General features: G+C 46.6%; 1 protein-coding gene across 1 annotated transcript in view; it reads right to left on the bottom strand.

Moving 5' to 3' along the window:
* Positions 1-24,984, bottom strand: part of LOC126427160 (zinc finger protein 26-like) — an 87,598-nt gene extending 62,614 nt beyond the window's left edge. Inside the window, exon 1 of the mRNA XM_050089385.1 lies at positions 24,898-24,984. The gene's annotated coding sequence lies outside the window, so the exon portion shown is untranslated. The remainder of the gene's footprint in view (positions 1-24,897) is intronic.
* Positions 24,985-25,559: the final 575 nt, after the last annotated feature.

Below are 25,559 nucleotides of genomic sequence, written 5' to 3'. Positions count from 1 at the left end.
CTAAATACAGGGCTAACATTTGCAGCACAGTACTTTAATATTCTGTTAGGCACTCCACCATGTCGATGAGAGTCCTTAGTCTTCAGTGATTTAATTATTGACTCAATCTCTCCCTTGTCTGTATCACAGAGGAGATTTTCAGACATTAATCTCAGAAAGGCATTCGCCAAGGAAGTTATGTGATTCCCCGTAGAAACTAAATTTTTATGTAATTCACCTGCAGTGCTTCAAAAATTATTGTTAAATGCTGTACATATATCTGATTTGTCAATAACAGAAATATTTTTAGAATGATCTGACTTTGTATCATCGACCTTGTGCTGCTGACCACACACTTCCTTCACAACTGACAATTTTATCTGTGAATCAGCTATTCTATTTGCATACCATATACTCTGTCTTCCTAATAACATTTTTAAGCACCTTAAAATATTGTTTGTAATGGGCTACTGTAGCTTGACTGTGAATACTTCTAACATTTTGATATAATCCCTTATCCCACTAGTCAACCACCCAGGCTGCCTATGACTGCTAGTACCTTGTTCAGAATGTTTTAATGGGAAGCAACTCTCAAAGAGCATGAGAAATGTGTTAAGAACAGCATTATATTTATCATCTATGTTATCGACACCATAAAGATACTGCCATTTGTTCCTTGATAAGGTTTAAAAAACTCTCTACTGCTATTGGATTAACTTTCCTACATAGTTTGTCATTATATGTGACATTCGTTTGAGTACAAAAGCCTTTTAGTGTTAAAATTTGTGCATCATGGTCTGAAAGGCCATTCACACTTTTGTTAACAGAATGCCCATCTAGTAATGAAGAATGAATAAAAATATTGTCTATGGCTGTGCTACTGTTCCCCTGAAGCCTAGCTGGAAAAAAGGCAGTCTGCACAATACCATATGAATTTAGGAGATCTACCAACATCCTTTTACTTGCACCATCATATACAAAATTTATATTGAAGTCACCACACATAACTAATTTCTGGTACTTCCTGCAAAGTGAATCAAGAACCCTCTCTGGCTTGAGCAGAAATGCTCTCAAATCAGAGTTAGGGGACCTATAAACAACAACAATTAGAAGTTTAATTTCACTCAATTCAACTGCCCCTGCGCAACATTCAAATATCTGGTCAGATCAGATTCCTTTACTTGGAAATATGTCCTCTGAAGGTGAGCCCTTAGTTAGTGGGATTTCCTTTAAGTAGGTATACCTATCAACTGACTTCAGTCTAAAAAAAGGTGAAGCTCTCACACCAACTACTACAGGAATTTTTCCACAAGTGATCCCACTGCCATCGGCTACACTGTCACACTGGATAACACTGTAATCCTATCAAAGACAGAAAAAGACTTGAAAGTAAAATTGAACGGAACTGACACTGTCTTGAAAGGAGCTTATACAATGAGTATCTACAAAATCGAAAGCAGGGCAATGAAATTAAGTCAAATTAAATAATGAGATGCAGACAGAATTAGAGATATACAGTCATTAATTGCAGAAGATGAGTTTTGATGTTTGTATAGAAAACTGACTGATGATGGGCAAAATAGGAAGGCTATAAAATACAGACCTGCAATAGCATGAAAATACAGTTCCAAAAAAGTAACTTTTGTTAAGAGTGAATAAGCACTTATCTGATAGGCAGTCTTTTCTGATGTGTAGCCTTCTACAGATGTGAAACATGGAAGATAAGTAATAAAATGGATGATAATAGTGATTGATGATGAGAGATGAGAAGCACTTGAAATATGCTACTATAGAAGAAAGCTGAAGATTGCAATTTTAGATCAGATTACTAGTGATGACTGAATTAAATTTGGCACAACCTGACTACAAGAAGAAGTCAGTTGACAGGACTCATCAAAAGCAATGCGAAATTGTCAGTTTGATAATGGCATAAGTGTGGGTGAGGGGCAAAATTTGTCAAGGGAGAAGACAACTTCACTAGAGTAATCCAATTAAAATGAATGTTAGTAGCAAATTATTGTTTACATCATGCACTATTGGTCAGCTGAAAGCTATGCTCGCCAAGAGAAGTGAATTAACAACCTTTGTCTGTCAATATGTGTTACAGCCTTTTGAGGAATTGTATCTTGTGCACCTGTTTCATTGATAGTGTTCTAAGTAACTACAAGTCTCTGCAGTTCATAAGAGATATGTAGCTGCACTTACTGGAAAGAGAGCCCACTGGCCACAATGCAATCCATTTAGTACCACCACAACAAATGTACTATCCATTCTACAAAGGTAATTACAGATACACTTAACAGAAAACTTTGAAATTGTTAGAGTGATCATTTGTGAAATATAAAATGGGCTACATCTTGCCAACCTTAACGCTTCTGGTCTTTTATCTGTGATGAAAATTAAATTACGAAGCCCACAAGGAAAACCAAAAATCCTGAAGACATGATGTGCTATGCAACACAGGCCATTGCTGCCATAAGGTCCCTTGAAATTCAGCATACAATGCTGTCAGTCCAGCAGTCTGAGCACTTGTTAAACAACTGTATTAATGAAAATATGAACTGTGCCAGAGTTACATGTTTGCTTACATTTGGTACAGTAGGACAAATGTTCTACTGCTAATGGTGGGGAAATGGTTTGCAGTACTGTTATCTTGTGTACATTTGGATTAAGTTAAACATGTGTTGTCCCATTAAAAAACCCTTTGAACACACTTTCTAATGCAAGTGAATAATACATGTAATTCCATTTCTTAAAGTCAGTGTAATAATTCAGCAGCTATAAACATTAAAAATTACTTAAGTCAAAAAATTCGCCACATTCTCTGCTATATCTCAGCTAACACCACAGCTCGCTAAATTTGCCCATTCTGGGTAGACTTGGGGTTGGCTTCTCTTTGTCATCTCACCCTGCATACAAGCAAAGTTGAAATCTTATTTTTGAAGTACAATATATCCTTTATTTTGTCAGTATTCACTGTTTCTCAGTGTTATGTTGAAAATTAAAATATGCCCATGAATTACATTACATTTATTGATATTGCAGATCATATTTATTCACATTATTAAAAAAGATACCATTCACAGTAGTCCCATTAAATCTAGTTACATAAAGAAAAATGTAACTTGGCAAACACTTTAAATTTCTCTTCTGAGACATTATGCAGACAATTCTTAAGCACTTCACTATAGTGTGAAAAGAAGTCACTGGAGTCTAAATTAGACCATGGGAGATAAACTACCTTCAGTGCCACCACACCAGACATTTAACAATGTACACATATCCTGCAAGGAAGTAAAACTGTTTTTCACTAAATTGTGGATTTGTATTCCTTCAGAAGTCTTATAATATCAGCATTAACAAAGTTCATTATCCCATGGCTGAAACAAGAACCCAGAGAAATGAACACAGACTTAGTAAATGGATCTGTGGCCAAAGTAGTGGTTAGTCTAATCTGAAGATGCAATCCAGAGTGTTCCAGTGTTTACTTCTCCCCTGTCTGAAGTACCAAGTGATCAAAAAGTCAGTATAAATTTGAAAACTTAATAAACCACAGAATAATGTAGATAGAGAGGTAAAAATTGACACACATGCATGGAATGACATGGGGTTTTATTAGAACCAAGAAAAAAAAAAGTATTGCTAGACGTGTGAAAGATCTCTTGCGCGCGTCGTTTGGTGATGATTGTGTGCTCAGCCGCCACTTTCGTCATGCTTGGCCTCCCAGGTCCCCAGATCTCAGTCCATGCTATTATTGCCTTTGGGGTTACCTGAAGTCTCAAGTGCATCGTGATTGACTGACATCTCTAGGGATGCTGAAAGACAACATCCGATGCCAATGCCCCACCATAACTCCGGACATGTTGTTCACAACATTATTCCTAGACTACAGCTATTGTTGAGGAATGATGGTGGACATATTGACCATTTCCTGTAAAGATCATCATCTTTGCTTTGTCTTATTTTGTTATGCTAATTATTGCTATTCTGATCAGATGAAGTGCCATATGTCGGACTTTTTTTGAACGTTTGTATTTTTTTGGTTCTAATAAAACCCTATTTCATTCCAAGCATGGGTGTCAATTTGTACCTCTCTATCTACATTATTCCTTGATTTATTCAGTTCTCAAATTTATACTGAATTTTTGATCACCCGGTATATCATTCATCATGCTTCTCAAAATCTTACTGGTGGGATCAACATAAATTCTTCACCCCCTCCCCACAATAATGAAGCAATGTTCACTTTTAACTTGGAAAAGAGGTAATCATTTTATCTGCCAACATCATATGTCATAATATTTTTGCTCAACACATCACTGCAAAAAGAATGGTTTGGGGAGTTCATTAATGTGGTGCATCAATTAAACTACATTTTCTGAAGTATGTGCATAGAAATAATAAAATGACCAAATATGGCAGTCTAGGCTACCCCATTGGTTGAGCACTAAGAGTTAATGTTATATTTGTGGTCTAGAAGTTATCAACTTTATACTTCTATGTATTTAACTGTAGCCTTCAGTCCCTACAGTCAGAGGATAAATATGTTTATGTTGTGGGCACCTCTGAGTATGTTTAGTTGAATTATTGTGTAACTCATTGAAGAACATACATAGTGAGGTGATAAAAGTCATGGAACAGTGATATTCACTTGCAAAGATGGTGGTATTATCACATACACAACACGTAAACTGAAGGTGCTTGGCAGAGTTGTCATTTGTTATCGGGTGATTCATGTGAAGAGGTTTCCATAGTGATTATGACCCCACAATGAGAATTAACAGATTTTGAATGCGGAATGGTAGTTGGAGCTAGATGCTTAGGACATTCCATTTTGGAAATCATTAGGGAATTACATATTCCAAGACATATGGTGTAAAGGGTGTGATGAAAACACCAAATTTCTTACATTATCTCTCACTATGCCCATTGACCTTCACTTAACAAATGAGAGCAGCAACATTTGTGTACGGTTGGTGCTAGCAGTCAAACAACACTGCATGAAATAACCACATAAATCAATGTGAAATGTACAGCAGACATATCTGTTAGGACAGAGCAGCAAAATTTGGTATTAATGGACCATGGCAGCAGACAACCAATGTGAGTGCCTTTGCCAACAGCATGACATTGCCTGCAGTGGCTCCCTGGGCTTGTGAGCAAATTGGTTGGACCCTAGGTGACTAGAAAACCGTAGCCTGGTCACCAGACCACAATTGTTCACGAGTGGTTTGATGAACATTATGGACAATCTAAGAAATTTTTTTTTTTTTTTTCTTTTTTGTGGTTTTAGGGCGCACAACTTCAACGGTCATTAGCGCCCAGACTACGTGAGGAATGCACCGTGAGTCACACGTTTAAAACAGCAACGAAACGGAAAACACGATAAAAGACAGACTGACAGGCATACGATTAAAAAAGGAAAACAGCAGAATCAAATGTCCTTTGAGAGGGTTGTCAAATTGATAAAATGAAGAACGCGAGCAGCTGCTCGTGGGTCATCTGCTAAAATGGCTTCTACAGTACATGGCAGGCCAAGATCAAGACGCAGGGTGTTAAAATCCGGACAGACCGTTAAAATATGGCAGACCGTCAGCAATTGCCCACAGGGGCAGAACGGCACCGGCGCAGCTGTCAGCAGATGGCGATGGCTGAACCGGCAGTGGCCAATTCGTAACCGGGCCAAAACGACCTCCTCCCGCCGAGAAGGGCTTGAGGAGGACATCCAAGCCACGGGAAGAGGTTTTAAGGCCCGAAGTTTGTTGTCTGTGAGTGCAGCCCAATCGGCATGCCACTGCGATAAAAGGGGACGACAAATGACCCTGCTACAATCGAACGAAGGGACACAACAAGATGCTGTCCGAGGCTGGAGGACCGCAGCCTTGGCCGCGGCATCTGCAGCTTCATTCCCAGGGATACCGACATGGCCAGGAACCCACATAAAGCTAACCGGAGAACCGACGTCCACCAGCTGCTGAAGAGAGCGTTGGATCCGGTGCACGAAAGGGTGAACCGGGTACGGATCACTGAGGCTCTGGATAGCGCTCAGGGAATCGAAGCAGATGACATATGCAGAATGTCGGTGGCGGCAGATGTAAAGGACAGCCTGGTAGAGGGCAAAGAGCTCAGCTGTGAAGACCAAACAAAGGCCATGGAGCCGGTATTTGAAACTTTGTGCCCCGACAATAAAGGAACACCCAACCCCGTCATTGGTCTTAGAGCCATCTGTATAAATGAAGGTCATATTAATGAACTTCGAACGAAGTTCGATAAAACGGGAGTGGTAGACTGAACCGGGGGTAACCTCCTTCGGGAGCAAGCAGAGGTCAAGGTGGACGCGAACCTGAGCCTGGAGCCAAGGTGGCGTGTGGCTCTCGCCCACTCGAAAGGTTGCAGGGAGTGAAAAATTAAGGTGTTGAAGGAGGCGATGAAAGCGAACTCCAGGGGGTAGTAGGGCAGAGACATACAACCCGTATTGACTGTAAGAGAGTCATCAAAAAAGGAACGATAAGACGGGTGGTCGGGCATTGCCAGTAGCCGACAGGCATACTGACAAAGCAGTATATCGCGCCGGTAGGTGAGTGGCAACTCACCAGCGTCAGCATGAAGACTCTCGACGGGACTAGTATCAAACGCTCCGATCGCAAGTCGTAAACCCCGATGTTGTATGGAGTTGAGGCGGCGTAAGATGGATGGCCGTGCAGAGGAGTATACGAAGCTCCCATAATCCAGCTTGGAGCGGACGATCGACCGATATAGACGAAGCAGGACGGTTCGATCCGCTCCCCACGACATACCACTGAGAACACGGAGGACATTTAGAGAACGGGTACAACAGGCAGCCAAATATGACACATGCGGAGACCAACTAAGTTTCCTGTCAAATGTAAGACCTAAAAATTTTGTTGTCTCCACGAATGGGAGAGCAACGGGACCGAGTCTTAAGGACGGTGGGAGAAACTCTTTGTAGCGCCAGAAGTTAATACAGACCGTCTTCTCGGCAGAAAACCGGAAGCCATTGGCGACACTCCAGGAGTAAAGACGGTCACGAGAACGCTGAAGACAGCGCTCCAGGAAACACGTACGCTGTGTGCTGCAATAGATGGTAAAATCGTCTATGAAAAGGGAGCCTGATACATCAGCTGGGAGGCAATCCATTATTGGATTGATCGCCATGGCGAAGAGAGTGACGCTCAAAACTGAGCCCTGTGGCACCCCATTCTCCTGGTGAAAGGTGTCTGACAGGACAGAACCCACACGTACCCTGAACTGTCGATCCATTAAAAAGGAACGAATAAAAAGAGGGAGGCGACCGCGAAGGCCCCATGTATGCATGGTGTGGAGAATGCCCGCCCTCCAACAGGTGTCGTAAGCCTTCTCCAAAGCAAAGAACACAGCCGCGGTCGGGCGCTTCCGCAAGAAGTTATTCATAATGAAGGTCGACAAGGTAACCAGATGGTCGACAGCAGAGCGGCGCCTACGAAATCCACATTGTACATTGGTAAGTAGGCGTCGAGACTCGAGCAGCCAAACCAACCGAGAGTTAACCATTCGCTCCATCACTTTACAGACACAGCTGGTAAGCGATATGGGTCGATAACTGGAAGGCAAGTGCTTGTCCTTCCCCGGCTTAGGAAGCGGGACAACAATAGACTCGCGCCAGCATGCGGGAACATGTCCCTCAATCCAGATGCGATTGTAAGTACGAAGAAGAAAACCTTTACCCGCAGGAGAAAGGTTCTTCAGCATCTGAATATGAACAGAATCAGGCCCTGGAGCGGAGGACCGTGATCGGCCTAGTGCGTTGTCGAGTTCCCGCATGGTGAATGGGGCATTATATCTTTCACGATTCGAGGAGCGGAAGTTAGGTGGGCTAGGCTCCTCTGCCTGTTTGCGGGGGAGGAAGGCAGGGTGGTAATTAGCGGAGCTCGAAACCTCGGCAAAAAAGCGGCTGAAGGCATTGGAGACATCCTCAGGGGCCACAAGGACGTCATTCGCGACCGTCAAGCCAGAAACTGGTGAGTGGACCTTAGTGCCAGATAGCCGGCGCAGGCTAACCCAGACAACAGAAGAAGGAGTAAAACTGTTGAAGGTGCTTGTGAAAGCAGCCCAGCTGGCTTTCTTGCTGTCTTTAATAACACGACGACACTGAGCACGTAATCGTTTATAATTGATACAATTCGCCACTGTAGGGTGGCGTTTAAAGGTGCGTAAAGCACGTCGACGAGCACGTAAAGCACCTCTACATGCTGCGGTCCACCAGGGGACCGGTACGCGACGTGGAGAAGAAGTAGGGTGAGGGATGGAATATTCAGCAGCAGCGAGAATGACTTCCGTGAGGTGTGCGACCTGACGATCGCAGCTTGTGAAGGTTTGATCCTGAAAGGTCGCCCTGGAAGAGAAGAGCCCCCAGTCTGCCTTGGAGATGGTCCAACTAGAGGAGCACAGAGAGGGGGTATGTTGCAGGAGATGGATAACACACGGGAAGTGGTCACTCGAATATGTATCAGAAAGTGCATACCACTCAAACCGGCGTGCAAGTTGAGGAGTACATATAGAGAGGTCTAAATGGGAATAGGTGTGAGATGTGTCCGAAAGAAAGGTAGGGGCACCAGTATTGAGGCAGACAAGATTGAGCTGGTTGAAAAGGTCTGCTAACAGGGAGCCCCTCGGGCAGGATGCTGGAGAGCCCCAAAGGGGATGGTGGGCATTGAAGTCTCCAGTTAACAAAAATGGTGCAGGTAGCTGAGCAATAAGTTGCATCATGTCTGCCCTGGTAACGGCAGATGACGATGGAGTGTAAACGGTACAAATGGAAAATGTAAAATTGGGGAGAGTAATGCGGATGGCTACTGCCTGCAGGCCGGTGTGCAACGTGATGGGATCGTGGTAAATATCATCCCGGACCAGCAACATAACCCCTCCATGGGCCGGGATACCTACCACAGGGGGTAGGTCAAAACGCACAGAGGTGTAGTGTGCCAATGCAATTTGATCGCATGGGCGTAGCTTCGTTTCCTGGAGGGCTACGACGAGCGGACAGTGCAAGCGGAGCAGCAACGTCAAGTCCTCTCGGTTGGAGCGAATGCTGCGAATATTCCAGTGAATAAGTGCCATCGTAAGAAGAAAAGGAAGACGAAAGAAGGGGTCACCTCGAAGGCCGCTGAGGGCCTGGCTTCGAGCGAGCACTGCCGCCGCTATCAGTAGGCGGACAGTCATCGTCCATTGGGTCTATAGGGTCATCGGCCATCTCGGGAGGATGGCCGGGAGGGGGAGCTTCCTCCGCCGGTGAACGGCCATATGGTCGGCGACCAGCGGTGCGGCCAGGCGAAACGGATGACGGCCTGGGGCGGCAACCGCTGGGTGGCGCAGGAGAAGAAATGCGCCGTGGCGGAGAAGGAGAACTGTGCTTCCGATGCGCCTTCTTGGAAGGACGTTTGGTGGAAGTACCAATCGAAGGCTGGGAGGTCGAGGTACATAGGAAGTCTGCACGGGACGGTTCCTTCTTGAAGGCCCGTGCATCTGACTTCTGGGTCTTCGTCTTGGCAGAAGCTGATGAAGGTGCTTGCGTCTGAGGGGTGACGGGAGGAAGAGGAGACGTCGACCGGGCGATCTTAGCACTGGGCGAACGGACGACCGTGGTGCTGAAGGTCAGATCGCATGTCTGGGTTGCCACCTCCCTGGTAGTCCGAGGAGAGGCGAGGACAGTACTGTATTTCCCCGCTGGGAGCAGCGTGGGCTTCCTACTAGCCAATAGCTTGCGAGCAGCCGAGGTGGACACTTTCTCTTTGACCCGAATTTCTTGGATACAGCGTTCTTCCTTATAGACAGGACAGTCGCGGGAGGATGCGGCATGGTTACCCTGACAGTTCACACAATGAGGAGACGGAGGTGGACAGTCACCCTCATGGGCATCCCTGCCACAAGTGACACATTTAGCCGCATTGGAACAAGACTGTCGAGTGTGATTGAAACGCTGACACTGGTAGCAGCGCGCAGGTGTCGGGACATAGGGGCGAACAGAAATAACCTCGTAGCCCGCCTTGATGCGCGATGGCAGCTTAACACTATCAAAGGTCAAGAAAAGTGTCTGGGTCGGTTCAAGGTCATTGTTGACCTTTTTCATGACCCTATGGACAGCCGTCACGCCCTGCTCAGCGAGGAATGATTGAATCTCCTCGTCAGTCAATCCGTCGAGGGAGCGAGTATAGACCACACCACGAGACGAATTCAAAGTTCGGTGAGCCTCCACTCGCACACCATCTGAGAAAATGACTCGTCCAAGGCATCGGGAGAGGCTTAAAAAAAGCCAAAGCTTATTCCCGTGAAGGGAGGACCATTGGCAATGCCAAAGGGACATCACCTGACAGACAGCAATGCAGAGATCATCAGAGGGAATAGAGATGCTCACGGGCTGAGGTAAGAAGACTGCAGCCTTGGCAGCAGCATCAGCGGCATCGTTTCCTGGCAGAACGACATGATCAGGGACCCACAGAAACATGACATTGGCTCCACGAAGAGTGAGCAAATGACAGATTTACTCGACCTGCTGCACTAAGGGATGACGGTGTACAGTGCACAGAGACTTAGGAGGGTGCTGAGTGAGTCTGAACAGAGGATACAATCGGGAAGGCTGTGTCACCGGATGTACTCCACAGCCTGATACAAGGTAAAAAGCTTGGCTGTAAATACTGAGGAGTGGGCTGGAAGCAGATATCAAAAGACACGGGTGCCAATAATGAATGCACACCTGACCCTACGGTCAGTCCATGAGCCATCACTATATACAAAGGTACTATCGCTAAGTTCCTTGCAAAGGTCTTGACAGAGGCGACAGAGTGAGGCTAGAATAGTGTCCTTAGGAAGTGAATTAAGGCCAAGGTTAACATGGGCCGCTTCACGAACCCAAGGTGGTGAAGGGTTCACACCCACGAGGAAAACTGAAGGTAGCATGAAGTTAAGCCACTGTAGCAAGTAGCAAAAGCAGATGCTAGTAGGTAACAGGGAAGAGGGACAAGCCCCATACTAATGATCTAAGGAGCCATCAAAGAAGGAGGCATGGGAAGGGTGGCCATGCATGGCAGACAAATGGCATGCATACCTGCTGAGGAGAAAGTCACAGCAGTAGGATAGTGGTAGTTCAGTATACAGACTATCAACTGGGCTGGTGTAAAATGCATCTGTGGCCAAATGGATGTCATGATGGTGGATACTGTTGAGATGGCGTAAAAGGGATTGGCGAGCAGATGCATAAACAAAGCACCCATAGTTGTGTTTCGAATGGACAAGGGACCAGTACAAATGCAGGAGGGTGGTTTGATCGGCACCGCAGGAAGTACCATTGAGGACATGGAGGACACTGAGGGACTGTGTACAGCGGGCTGCCAGGTAAGAGACATGGGAGGACCAAGAGTGTTTCCTATCAATCATGAGACCCAGGAATTTCATAGTGTCAACAAACAGAAGGGCAACAGGTCCAAGATGTAGAGATGGTGGGGAAAACCACTTGCACCACCAGAAATTCAAAAACAGACGGTTTCGTGATTAGGAAAGCGAAAGCCACTGTTGATGTTCCAGGAGTAAATACAATCAAGACCTTGCTGAACACGCCACTCAGTGAGACAGGTCCATGGAGAACTGCGATAGATGGTAAAATCATAGACAAAAAGGGAGCCGCAGACACCCAGTGGGAGATAGGCCACGATAGGGGTAATGACGATAGCAAAGAGGATGACGCTCAGGATGGAACCCTGAGGCATACCATTTTCCTCAATGGTATCTGACAAAGCACAACCCACACGCACCTTGAAAACTTGGTCTTGTAAAAATGCTCAAAGAGAACAGGGTAGGCATCCACGGAAGCCCCACGTGTAAAGAGTACGGAGGATAACAGTTCTCCAGCAGGTCTCGTAGGCCTTCTGTAAATCGAAGAACACTGCCACAGTCTGGGATTTCTGCAGAAAACCATTCATGACATGGGTGCACAAAGTAACGAGATGGTCAACTGCAAAATGCTGCACTCTAAATCCACACTGTGCATTTGTGAGTAAATGGTGAGTTTGAGCCCCTACACCAGCCGGGCACAAATCATACATTACATCACTTTCCAAACGCAGCTGGTAAGAGAGATGGGGTGGTAGCTGGAAGAAAGGTTTTTGTCCTTACTGGGCCTAGGTATGGGTACGACTGTGGCTTCACGCTACCATCCAGGAAATGTGCCCTCAGCCCAGATGCGGTTGTATGTGTTAAGCACGAAGTGCTTGCCGCAAGACAGCAGTGCTGCAACATCTGAATGTGGATAGCATCTGGCCTTGGGATGGATGATCTAGCTCCCTCATAGTGAAGGTGGCATTGTAGCACTCACTATTTGGAGAAGAGAAGGGTACCACCCGAAGCACCTCCACTCGTTTCCTATGGATAAAGGCAGGGTGATAGTGGAAAGAGCTTGAAACTTATGCAAAATGGCGGCCCAAGGTGTTGGAGATAGCAACAGGATCCACGATGACATCAGCACCCACTGTCAGGCCGGAAACGGGGAAATCGATCTTGGTTCCAGAGAGCCATCGAAGGTTTGCCCACACAACAGAGGAAGGTGTGGAACTGTTAAAAGAACTAGTGAACGAAATCCAACTAGCTCTTTTGCTATACCAAAGAACTCGACAACACTTCACACGCATGTGTTTATAATGAATGCAGTTTTCCAGCATAGGTCGGTGGTTAAAACACGGAGAGCACATCTCCATGCTTGAATTGCGTCACGGCATGCCTCTGTACACCAGAAGACTGGGACACGATGTGATGAAGATGAAGTGCGAGGAATGGAACATTCTGCAGAATTAAGGATAACGTTTGTGAGGTAGTCCACCTGGTCATCACAACTGAGGAAATCTTGTTCTGCGAAGGTCGCCAGGGAGGAGTTGGTTGGTTGGTTGGTTGGTTGGTTGGTTGGTTTGGGGGGGAGTAAAGGGACCAGACTGCTATGGTCATCGGTCCCTTTTTCCAAAGACAAAGAACACCCACAGAGAATAAAAACGAGGAACAGAAGAGATCACAGACGACACAGAACAAGAGAAACTGAGACAAGAACAAGACAAAACGAACTAAAACCACACAGAGTGTGACGGTGGTTGGCCGACCATAGAAATAAAAAAGGAAAAGCCAACCACTTAGAAACACACTAAAAAAAAAAAAAAAAAAAAAAAAAAAAAAAAAAAAAAAAAAAAAAAAAAAAACAAATCTGTTGAAAATCGTAGGCCAAAGGCCAGAATCAACACAAAACAATAAAATAAAACAGAAACACTCAGATTAAATGATAAAATCCCCCTGCCCGAATAAAACGTAAAACTAAGTCAGTCATAGTGGAGTCGTCTGTTAAAAGGGCAGGGAGCGTATCAGGCAGCGCAAATGTCTGCCTGACCACAGCTGAAAGGGGGCAGGCCAACAGAATGTGGGCCACTGTCAAAGCTGCCCCACAGCGACACAGAGGAGGGTCCTCCCGGCGCAGTAAATAACTGTGTGTTAGCCGGGAGTGGCCAATGCGGAGCCGACAAAGGACGACGGAGTCCCTGCGGTTGGCTCGCAGGGATGACCGCCACACAGTCGTCGTCTCCTTAATGGCACGGAGTTTATTGGGTGTAATCCGATCGCGCCATTCAGCGTCCCAAAGCGCTAAAACTTTTCGGCGGAGGACTGCCTGCAAATCAGTCTCTGGGAGGCCAACATCCAGAGATGGTTTACACGTGGCCTCTTTCGCCAGGCGGTCAACATGTTCATTGCCCGGGATACCGACATGACCGGGGGTCCACACAAAGACCACAGAGCGGCCGCAACGCGCAAGAGTATGCAGGGACTCATGGATAGCCATCACCAGACGAGAACGGGGAAAACACTGGTCGAGAGCTCGTAAACCGCTCAGGGAATCGCTACAGATCACGAAGGACTCACCTGAGCAGGAGCGGATATACTCTAGGGCTCGAAAGATGGCGACTAGCTCAGCAGTGTAAACGCTGCAGCCAGCCGCCAAGGACCGTTGTTCGGAATGGTCCCCTAGAGTTAGCGCATACCCGACACGACCAGCAACCATCGAACCGTCGGTGTAAACAATTCCAGAGCCCTGATACGTGGCAAGGATGGAATAAAAGCGGCGGCGGAAGGCCTCTGGAGGGACCGAGTCCTTCGAGCCCTGTGCCAAGTCGAGCCGAAGGCAAGGGCGAGGAACACACCACGGGGGTGTACGCAGAGGCGTCTGGAAAGGAGGAGGAACAGGGAAAAACCCAAGCCCGCAGAGAAGCTCCTTGACGCGTACGGCGATCAGACAACCCGACCGGGGCCGACGGTCCGGCAGATGGACGACCGACTGCGGGAACAGGACACGGTAATTTGGATGCCCGGGCAAACTAAAAACATGGGCAGCATAAGCAGCCAGTAATTGTTGGCGTCGTACCCGCAGTGGAGGTACACCTACCTCCACTTGTACGCTGTCCACAGGTCTGGTGCGGAAAGCACCAGTGGCAAGGCGTATCCCGCTGTGGAGAATTGGGTCCAGCACCCGTAACGCAGATGGGGATGCTGAGCCATAAGCCAGGCTCCATAATCCAGACGGGACTGGATTAACGCCTGGTAGAGCAGCAACAGGGTAGAGCGGTCGGCGCCCCAGCGGGTGTGGCTCAAGCATCTCAGAGCATTTAGATGCCGCCAACACGTCTGTTTAAGCTGCCGGATATGAGGCAGCCAAGTCAACCAGGCATCGAAAACCACCCCCAAAAACCTGTGGGTCTCCACCACAGCAAGGAGTTCGTCGGCAAGATAAAGCCGCGGCTCAGGATGGACTGTTCGGCGCCGGCAGAAATGCATAACGCGGGTCTTGACTGCCGAAAACTGAAACCCATGCGCTACAGCCCAACACTGCGCCTTACGGATAGCGCCCTGTAGCTGACGTTCAACAGCTGCAATGCCAGTAGAGCTGTAGTAAAGGCAGAAGTCGTCAGCATACAGGGAAGCGGAGACAGGATTTCCCACGGCTGCAGCAAGCCCGTTAATGGATATTAAAAACAGACAGACACTTAAAACAGAGCCCTGTGGCACACCGTTCTCCTGGACGTGGGAGGAACTATACGAGGCCGCGACTTGCACGTGGAAGGTACGACACGACAGATAATTGCGGATAAAAATCGGCAGAGGACCCCGAAGACCCCATCCATGAAGCGTAGAAAGAATGTGATGACGCCATGTCATATCGTACGCCTTCCGCATGTCGAAAAAGACAGCGACCAGGTGCTGAAGGCGGGCAAAAGCAGTACGGATGGCCGACTCCAGGCTCACCAGATTGTCGGCGGCTGAGCGGCCTCTACGGAACCCACCCTGAGACGGAGCCAGAAGGCCCCGAGACTCCAGCACCCAATGCAAGCGCCGGCTCACCATCCGTTCAAGCAACTTGCAAAGAACGTTGGTGAGGCTAATGGGATGGTAGCTGTCCACCTCCAGAGGGGTCTTTCCAGGTTTCAAAACGGGGATGACAATGCCTTCCCGCCATTGCGACGGAAACTCCCCCTCGACCCAAAGACGGTTGTAAAGATCGAGAAGGCGCCGCTGGCAGTCCACTGAAAGGTGTTTCAGCATCTGACAGTGGATGCCATCTGGCCCAGGAGCGGTATCAGGGCAAGCAGCGAGGGCACTGCGAAATTCCCACTCACTGAATGGAGCATTGTAAGATTCCGGGTGGTTGGTGCGAAACGAAAGGCTCCGACGTTCCAGCCGCTCTTTAATGGAGCAGAAGGCCTGGGGGTAATTCGCAGAAGCGGAACTCATAGCAAAATGCTCTGCTAAGCGATTTGCAATGACGTCGGAGTCAGTACACACGGCTCCATTCAGTGAGAGCGCAGGGACGCTGGCAGGGGTCCGATAGCCGTAGATGCGTCGAATCTTGGCCCAGACCTGCGAGGGAGTGACATGGAGGCCAATGGTGGACACATACCACTCCCAGCACTCCTTCTTGCCTTGGCGGATAAGGAGGCGGGCCCGCGCACGCAGCCGTTTGAAGGCAATAAGGTGCGCTAAGGAGGGATGTCGCTTGTGACGCTGGAGCATTCGCCGGCGATCTTTAATCGCTTCAGCGATCTCAGGCGACCACCAAGGCACAGCCTTCCGTCGAGGAGACCCAGAAGAATGGGGAATGGCAGATTCGGCGGCAGTAACGATGCCGGTGGTGACCGATTGAACCACCGCATCAATGTCATCAGTAGAGAGAGGCTCAAAAGCGGCAGTGGAGGAGAACAAATCCCAGTCAGCCTTATTCATAGCCCATCTGCTAGGGCGCCCAGAAGAGTGACGCTGTGGTAGTGACAAAAAGAACGGAAAGTGGTCACTACCACACAGGTCGTCATGCACACTCCATTGGACAGATGGTAAGAGGCTATGGCTACAGATGGAAAGGTCAATGGCAGAGTAGGTGCCATGCGCCTCACTGAAGTGTGTGAAGGCACCATCATTTAACAGCGAGAGATCGAGCTGCGACAATAAATGCTCAACGATGGCGCCCCGACCTGTGGCCACTGACCCACCCCACAGAGGGTTATGGGCGTTGAAGTCGCCCAATAGCAAGAAAGGTGGCGGCAATTGGGCGACCAGTGCAGCCAGGACAGGCAGCGAGACATCACCATCCGGTGGAATGTAAAGACTGCAGACGGTAACAGCCTGTGGCATCCACACGCGTACAGCGACAGCCTCTAAAGGCGTCTGGAGAGGGACAGACTCGCTGTGCAGAGTGTGAAGGACATATATGCAGACGCCACCAGACACCCTTTCATAGGCTGCTCGGTTCTTATAATAACCCCGATAGCCACGGAGGGCGGGGGTTCGCATCGCTGGAAACCAAGTTTCCTGGAGAGCAATGCAGAAGAAAGGGCGAAGGCTGATAAGTTGGCGGAGCTCAGCTAAATGGTGGAAGAAACCGCTGCAGTTCCACTGGAGGATGGTAGTGTCCATGGCGGACAAAGGCGTGACGGGACTGGGAAGGCAGATTACGCCGCTGGGTCACCTGCTGCCTCCGATTGAGCACCCGTGCTAGCGCTATCCATGGCGGCTGAGGAACCGGCGAGATCGAGGTCCTCAGCGGACGCCAGGATCTCCACCTCGTCCTCAGACGCAGATCTGGAAGGTGGCGGTGGGGTGGCTGCCACCGCGAGTTCCTTGGGCTTAGAGCTCTTCTTCTTTGATTTCTCACGCTGCTCCTTGGGTTTAACTGGCTGGGAGGGCTTCACCGATTCAGTCTCCGGGACTGAGGAGGATCGTGAAGCCCGTCGACCAGCTGATTGCGGGCACTTACGCCACTGTCGGTCGTCAGCCTTCCCACTGGTGGAAACCTGGGAAGGGAGGGACCCGAGGGACCCCTTGCGAGCGTGAGAAGCCGAAGAAGTTGGACACTTCTCCGGCTTAGAAGCAGGGACGGACGTCCCTGATGGGGGGGATGGTGTTGCCCCTGAGGTAGGTGGCGCAGGAGCAACCCGGTGGGTAGAGCCCCCCACTGGCAAGGGGGCAGGAGGAGTCTTACTGCTTATCGAGCTGGCTGGAAGTCTCGAAACTGATGGGGCTAGCACAGGTGTTGTAGCAGCTGCATAAGAAGATGTCATTCTCACAGGATGGAGTCTGTCATATTTCCTCTTGGCCTCAGAATAAGTCAGCCGGTCCAGGGTCTTATATTCCATGATTTTGCGCTCTTTCTGAAAGACTTTGCAGTCTGGCGAGCAAGGTGAATGGTGCTCCCCACAGTTGACGCAGATGGGAGGCGGGGCACATGGAGTATCGGGATGAGATGGGCGTCCGCAATCTCGACATGTGAGGCTGGAAGTGCAGCGGGAAGACATATGGCCGAACTTCCAGCACTTGAAGCACCGCATCGGGGGAGGGGTATAGGGTTTGACGTCACATCGGTAGACCATCACCTTGACCTTTTCCGGTAACGTATCACCCTCGAAGGCCAAGATGAAGGCACCGGTAGCAACCTGATTGTCCCTCGGACCCCGATGAACGCGCCGGACGAAATGAACACCTCTACGTTCTAAGTTGGCGCGCAGCTCGTCATCAGACTGCAAAAGGAGGTCCCTATGGAAAATAACACCCTGGACCATATTTAAACTCTTATGTGGTGTAATAGTAACGTTAACATCCCCCAACCTGTCACAAGCAAGCAACCTGCGTGACTGGGCGGAGGATGCCGTTTGTATCAGTACTGACCCAGAGCGCATTTTAGACAAGCCCTCCACCTCCCCAAACTTGTCCTCTAAATGCTCGACGAAGAACTGAGGCTTTGTGGAGAGGAAAGACTCCCCATCAGCTCTCGTACAAACTAAGAATCGGGGCGAATAACTGTTACCTCCATCCTGAGACTTACGCTCTTCCCACGGCGTGGCCAGGGAGGGGAACGTTTTCGGATCGTACTTCTGAGCATTAAATTGAGCCCGAGAACGCTTAGAGACTGCTGGCGGCTGGCCGCCAGCGAGAGATGATGTACCACGCTTCATTGCGGGTCATCCGCCCTGATGCCACCTACTCCGACCAAGGGCCCTCCCCACGGGCGCCACCCAGCCACAGCAAAGGCCACCTGGCAGGATGGCCGTTGCCGGGAGTCCTGATACCCCAGGAGGATAGGCATCTACTCCTTGGCATACGTGGGGAGTTAACGGCGCAGGCATCAGTAGAGCGATCCCTGTGTTGTCAGGGGGCTACAACCAAGAGGGTACATGGCGGCCCCACCACAACGGGCTGGCTACCGTGCTGGATCTTAGGTGCAAAAATGTCCAAGGTCGTCGTCGCAGTGAAAAGAAACACTGCAGAGGGCAGCGTGGTAATCGCACCCAGGGACGTATCCTCGCCCAAGAGATCGAAAACGAGCGGAACACCATTGCAACGACGAGAAATCCAGCTAAAGGTCTAATTGCACGACGGATACAGTGCACCATGTAAGGCGCCCTTCCCCAATTGGCTCGCTCTTCGGATAAATTTAGAAAGATGGAGGTCAAACCCGAGAGGGGACCATCACATAAGGCCGAAACATGTGAGACTCCTTTTAGTCGCCTCTTACGACATGCAGGAATACCGCGGGCCTATTCTAACCCCCGAACCCGCAGGGGGCGCCAGGGAGGAGTAAAGCAGCCAGTCAGCCTTAGTAAGCCGCCATTTAGGTATGCACGTGGATGGGGTAGGAGTCAGCAGACGGAGAGCACATGGGAAGTGGTCTCTCAAGTAGGCGTCAGAAAGAATGGACCACTCAAGATGAGGGGCACTCTAGGCAGTGCACAAGGATAGTTCCAAATGGGAATAGGGGTACAAGGAGTCAGAAAGGAAAGTGGGTGCACCAGTGTTAAGGCAGAAGAGGTAGAATTGGTTAGGAATGTCAGCCAAGAGGGCTCCTCTCTGGCAGACCTTGGGAGAACCCCAGAGGGGATGATATGCATTAAAGTCACCAGAAAGCAAAAGGGGTTGCTGTGATGCTAGAAGCAGACATAAATCCACTGTGGGACAGCAGGCCATGAATGTTCCATAGGAGGGCAGTCATGAGGAGGAAGAGAATGACTGCGGAGGGACAGCCGGTTGAGAGTCGCTACTAAAGGGCTCAGAAGCAGGAGGACCCTGCTCCAAGGGGTGTACACAAGCATTGGAGTGCTTGGGCGGTTGGTTGGTGGGGTCCAATGCCAAAAAACAAATGGTGGTGTGCACCGGCGAGACAAAGGCCAGCCGGGCTAAGCGACCACGTCAATCAGGATCTTCGAGTTGGTGAAGGGGCAGACCGTTTGTCTTTAGCGGACTTCTTTGAGCCCTTCTGCTTAAAGGAAGACTTGGGTGTTAGTTGGCTGGAGGGATTGACGAAGTCTTCCCGCGAGTACTCCTTCTGGCCTTCCTGCCTGCCAGTTGTGTAGTGGGTAGCTTCACCTCATGAGGCAAGAGTCTGATAGTTTGTTGCACAGCAGGACTGGGGTCAGTGATGCTGGGCAACTTCACAACCTCAGAGCCAAATTTGAGGTTGCATATCTGTGTAACCATGTCCTTCATGGAGGGAGGGGTAACAAGAACTGAACTATAAGTGCCTGACAGGTGAACACAGAGCTTGTGGCTAGCCAGCAAGCTACTGGGTAAGGCACTTTTTCCTTTACCTGAATCTCTTGAACAGCCTGCTCGTCGAGATACACAGAACAATCCTGGGAGGAGGCGGCATGGCCACCATTGCAGTTGATACAGCAGGGAGGAAGAGGTAGACATTCGCTCTTGTGTGCATCCCTGCCACAGGTTACACATATGGCTGGGTGTTGAAAAGATGTTCTAGTGTGATTGAACCAATGACACTGATAACAGCGCATCGGATTCAGAATGTATGGCTGGACTGTGATGATTTCAGCTGGCTTTAATCTTGGATGGCAGCACCACTCTATAATAGGTGAGGAAAAGAGTGCGGGTGGGCTCCAAAGAAGAATCGACCTTTTTCATGACATGATGAACGACAATGACGCCCTGATCAGAGAGGTAAGATTGTATTTCAGCCTTGGTCAGACCGTCAAGAAGCCCAGTGTAAACTACACCACAGGAGGAAATCAAAGTTCTATGTGCCGTGACACAAATAGGGTAGCCGTGGTGAAGTAAGGCAGCAAGAACTTGTTGTGCTTGAGCATCAGAAGCCGTCTCCAAAAGCAAAGTGCCATTCCGTAAATGAGAGCAGGATCAACACCTTCTTAAATAATAAACAGATTAACTGTGGTGAAGGACTGACTATCTTCAGTATGTGATACAACAAGGAACCGCTGTGCAGTGGGAAGGGTCTTCAAATCAGAACCCTAATAACGTTTTCGTTTTGTTGACATCGATGAAGAGGATGAGTGACTCATCACGAGGAAATCCCCCATGATTGCAGCATCTCCAATGGCGCGCTCCTACTGGGGGGCTGCTACACAAGGGGGCGCACCCGCCTTAGGTGATTGTTCACACCTCAGGTCACACCTCCCGAACACATGACAGAGGGACCAACGGGCAATCTGAGAAGGTTACAGCTCAGTCAGTCACTCCTCCCTGGGCCTGGCTTGTATCAGGGGGTACGTGTGAACCCTACCTGTCAACCCGGGCCTGGGAATTACGTGTTACCCAGTCACCTTTTACTTGTTAGACATGTGGTCTAGCCTTCAGGAGTGCACAGGGAAGAAGAAGAAGAAGAAGAAGAAGAAGAAGAAGAAAAGAGAGAATCCTCAAACACCGAAGCAGAGGAACGGGAGGTGAAAGGTAACAAAGAAAGGAAACAAAGAAAGGAAAAAGGAGCCACAAAGAAAGTTGAGACTGTTTGCAGGTCAGCAACAGAATGCAGAACATTCCCTATAATACCCCAGACATGTTCCCCAAGGGAGAGGAAAAAGAATAGCAAGAGGATAGACATGTAGTACAGAAGGTAAAAAGGGCTGCCAAAGGCTGGGGCTCCGTGGTAGCCAAGTATGAACCTGCCAAAGAGTGGCTAGGCCCCGGGAGGGGGGAACAGTTTGAGAGCCCCCACCAACAATTTTGTTTATTGAAGATAAAGTTACTGTAATTGCCCTTATCCATAAAAGTAGAAACAATATTACTTCTTAATGAGTGAAAAATCCTATTGCAAGTGACTTAATTATATTTGTACTATTTGGAAAGTAAATGTTGAAATAGGACTAAGTCCACGTCCATTTCTGGTTTAATTTTGACTTTCATAACTTTTGGTGATCACATAATTCGTACATAATGAAGTAATTACTATTGAGAAGAAATAAGCTGTTAACTGTTTCTATGAGAACTTGCATATACTATTTATAACTGCTAGCATCACTGTACCACTTGTCTGATTATAGTAGAGTTCATTGCACTTCATTGGGTAAGAAGTAATAGTAGCTTTCTTTTATCACAACTCTATACAGATTATATAAAAGTAATGTACAACATTAGTATGCCTAATTAGGCTGGTGACCATTTTTATTTCATTTAAGTAAACTTGGTTTCTTAAAAAATTTTCCAAATTTCAATCTTTAGCTTTCTGGTTTCTTCTGTAGCACTGAATTCAGGTTCGATAAGACAAACCCATTAGGTAATTCAAGGTCAGTTTTACTTAAATCCTCCCACAGGGTAACATGTCCTGCATCATAATAACATATTTGGTAATACAGATTGTATGTTAATATAATACGTGATGCAGTATAGTGTTGTACGTTTTCAGATGTTCTGCTGTGAAATGTTCATCTGAATTTGATAATAATAATAATGGACAATGTGCCATACCACTCTGCTGTGGTGGATCACGCTCTAACAACGAGGAGGCGAAAATTGAATATTTTGCTCTATGTACAAAGAAACATTCTATCAGATAAAGTTGAACTTGGCATGAATAAATCATAGTTAATGGATCTTGTACTGTAGAAGCCAAAACCTCCACAATACAAAGTCAACAAACCAGTTAACACTAAAGAGCATAATGCAATCAAGGCTTCTTCCATATCATGCTCATTTGAATCCAGCTGAGCATATATGGGCCCAGGTGAGAGGTACTGTGGCAGGAGACACCAAGAAGCTTGGGCTCATTGAGGTTGTAATGCAGAAAAAAAGAGCCACTGCAAACTTTACCCCACAGGAATGATACTGAGTTGCCAGCCATTCAAAGAAGGTAATTGAAGAGACATGGATTTATGAAGGACCAGATGGAACAGAGAGTCAGTTCAGTCAGCTCCAGTGCCAGTTTCAGTTCTGAGGGAGAAAGCGATGATTCTTCCTTTGGCATCACTTAACTTACACTGTAAATGTGAGTACGTATGAAAAATTCATTGATGTAACTGCTTCATTTAGTATTGTATTTCTTTACGGCCAAAGAATGTTTGCTTGGCAGCTGACTATAGGTCATAACCTAAGATGGGCATTGTGTTGTTGCTACCCCTTGGAATCTATGCTTCCCTGCACTCTTTCTTCCCCAAATTTCCAAAAGTTGCAACTTCTTTTAAACACAATATAGTAGTTTACTGCCTCTGTATTTCTGTTTTGCACAGTTCATCTGATTATAGCTTAAACCTGTTAATGATACCATGTGTGTGACATGAGGCTAAACTATATAATTCAAAATTTATATGACAATCACTATTTCCCAGTTCACTGTGACTAGTCTGTGTACATATTACCACATTTAATAATTTTCCCTCCGTGGAAATCTTTTACCACAAACTCACAAATACAGAGACTCACTGACAAGGTAAGAGCCCAATGAATTTGCTTACAACACATTAATCGAAGATACTGAAATGCATAGTCTTCTTCAAACAATGTGAAACTTCTGATAGGAATATCAAAACTCTAGAAAAAGATAGATTGATACTAATGTAAAGATAACATTTTAAGTTGCCAACAGGCAAAATTAAAAGAGATTTACATTTAAGCTTTTGGCCTCAGCCTTTATCAGAAAAAGAACTACTTTCCAATACATATAAAATTGAATTAAAAGTCAAATAGTACATTGCTCTAACACAACAGTTTAAGGCTCAAAGTTTTAGAGAAGTTCGATATACTGTGCATAAATAAAGTTTTGTATGCTAGTTACAAAATACAATAAGGACCACTGATTTGAGGATATCAAGAAGAAGCTAATTAATAAAGATTATAGTCAATAATGTGGTGCAGTTTAGTTGTAATCACTGTCATAGACACAGTACAGATATCTGACAGCCTCACAGGCATGGAATATGCCAGACTGGTGTCTACCACTGATGGTTTAGCTGAAATTATCTTCCGAGCACCCTGAACATTACAAAAATTCCAAATTGTTTCTTGGATTGAGCGCTTTTTTGACAACAATTATTTTGCTTGATGTTCAGATTCACAACTTTAGAGGCATCATATTATTGTCTTCAATTAGTGAATCTCACTAAAGTGTCTAAGGCTTCCATAGTGTCAATCCCAGAGATGTTAGCTGCAGACATTTTGCCATAATCACTGTTAACTTCTGGTGCCTCCTGTGACTTCAAAACACTTTTATAATATCACATCATCCACTCTCCTTCAGTAACTGAATTTCTACCTATGTCAATCCATTTTAATTTCACCTGAAAAAGCACTCAATTCATTGGTAGACACAGAATATATCATTTGTACAACTTCAGAGCGATCAGCTGTAAACTACTCGTCATTTAAATTGCTTTCCATCTCTGTTTCTTCAATCATTTTAGACCATAGTTCACTCATAATACTGTTTTGGTTCTCACTTTTTTGCAGTCTGCTTATGATGACCAGTTTTTTTGTGGCTTGTCAACATCACGTTTCTGTTTTGCGGCTTTAGATGCACTTTTGCTCTGTTTGGAAATTTTTCACTGTACATACAAACATTTTACTGTGATGTAGTCTAACTGACAGTCATACAAGTAGCTGAATATTAACACAGCACAATGACTTCATTAAATAATTAAAATACCACAGCACTGATGCAAACATAAGTACTGTAAACTTAGGTTTAGTGAATGAAGAATCACTGATACTGACAAAGCCAGTAATGCAACTCACTTATCTTGGCAAGACTATAATCACACAGTTAGGCAAACAATTGTTGCTGAAAAGGTGTCACACCATGGCAAAATACCTTACGCATGTTGGACTATTGGGTCCGCTGGATTATAGAGTGCTGAATTATCATGATCTTACTGTAACTGATATCAACCTGCGACAGTGAAAATATGATTACATATATTGTTACAGCTCTGCTGAAATTCTACTCATAACAGTCAGCAAATAACTGACAATAACTGAAGTGGAATAATACATACTGCAAAACTTCTAAGGGGTATAAACGATGCTAATTTCACTGTAATGCATTCTTTGTATTCCACAGTTACCAAATGACATATTTTTATTTCATATGCAATCCATCTGTAAAATGTGAATACTTACAAAAGTCTCAATTTCTTCTGCTCCTAAATTTAGTACTGAATCCTCCTTAATATGATCAGTGGACCCCGAGGCTATAAATGGGTCTTCCAGATACTGACAAAAGAAAACAAAACCTCTCATTATGTATATACAACATAGCTCTCAATATTTCATTATGAAGATCTTCATACTTTTCAGTGACTCATCTCTTATTCAAAGAGTAATTTAATAAAGCTAATTTTCTGATCAGATATTTTAGTATCATACGCTGTTGAGCAAACTCATCAAACCGTCTGTTTTGTAGTGTGTTGATCCATATCTGCAACACACTACAGCAGCATTTCTGGATAGCAGAGATTTGACAATTTCTTGGTAGGTTTCGGCAGGTATATGGCACTAGATGTGCTAGAATTTAGCTCATGCAAATCCCTTGAATTACTGGCTGTTGGTTTGTGGGTTCAGATTGGCATGTGTTCCACAGATGCACATCAGTTGGATTTGATGGGCAAGTCATGAATGTGCATTCACTGTAATACTCTTCAAATCACTGCGGCATGATTCTGGCCTGGTGAAATCGACAATTATCCAGCTGGAAATATGTGATTACCATTAGGAAAAACAAAGCATCAAGGGAACCATGCTCACACAATTCACAGTAATCATAATGTATTTGGTTACTACTA

Source organism: Schistocerca serialis, chromosome 11 (assembly GCF_023864345.2).
Source record: "Schistocerca serialis cubense isolate TAMUIC-IGC-003099 chromosome 11, iqSchSeri2.2, whole genome shotgun sequence".
NCBI lineage: Eukaryota > Metazoa > Arthropoda > Insecta > Orthoptera > Acrididae > Schistocerca > Schistocerca serialis.
Note: the sequence above shows the minus strand (reverse complement) of the source record. Positions and strands in the feature narration are given on the sequence as shown.